Source organism: Elephantulus edwardii, unplaced genomic scaffold, assembly GCF_000299155.1.
Source record: "Elephantulus edwardii isolate Elephantulus edwardi_28Jun2011 unplaced genomic scaffold, EleEdw1.0 scaffold00007, whole genome shotgun sequence".
NCBI lineage: Eukaryota > Metazoa > Chordata > Mammalia > Macroscelidea > Macroscelididae > Elephantulus > Elephantulus edwardii.
Genome location: NW_006399757.1, coordinates 1,762,215 through 1,762,843, shown reverse-complemented (window position 1 = coordinate 1,762,843; position 629 = coordinate 1,762,215).

Below are 629 nucleotides of genomic sequence, written 5' to 3'. Positions count from 1 at the left end.
GAGACGAATGAATGAGACCCTAATGAAAAGGAGTAATTTTGGTATTTTACATTAAAACCTTCAATCAAAAGCTTGACTTGCTACACGAATTCATGAACAGGCTCTCCAGCAGGTTTTCAGAGGCAGTAAATTGCAGGGGAGATTGCCTACCTTTCTCCTTTGGAGGAGCAGGTGGATTTGAACCTTTGAGTTGGTAGCACAACTCTTTTCCAACAATTCACCAGAGCTCCCTTATCACATATTCTAGCATGATCTGTTTTGGGGAGTCTTTTGATTCTGGGCCTATCGTCCTAATAAGTAGAAGTAAAATGGAGTACAAGTTGGACATTATTCAACAAAATTGATGCAAACTTAGACTTGTCTACAACACTGCTCTGCTAATTTAGCTTCCACTGGTGAACAACTCACGAGGAGCTCTGGTGCAGTCTGTAGACCTGAGTTGCTAATCTCTCCGGGAGTTCAAATTCACCAACAGTGGCCCTATGAACAACGGATAACCTTGCCCTCCCCTGTGCCATCCCCACGAGCTGATTGAGTTGATCCGCTGGAGCCCATTGAACCCTCCGCCAGAAGAAGAAATCACGTGCCCCCGGCCTGCCCGCCGCCCCCGGCCCGGGCCCGCCCTGGCC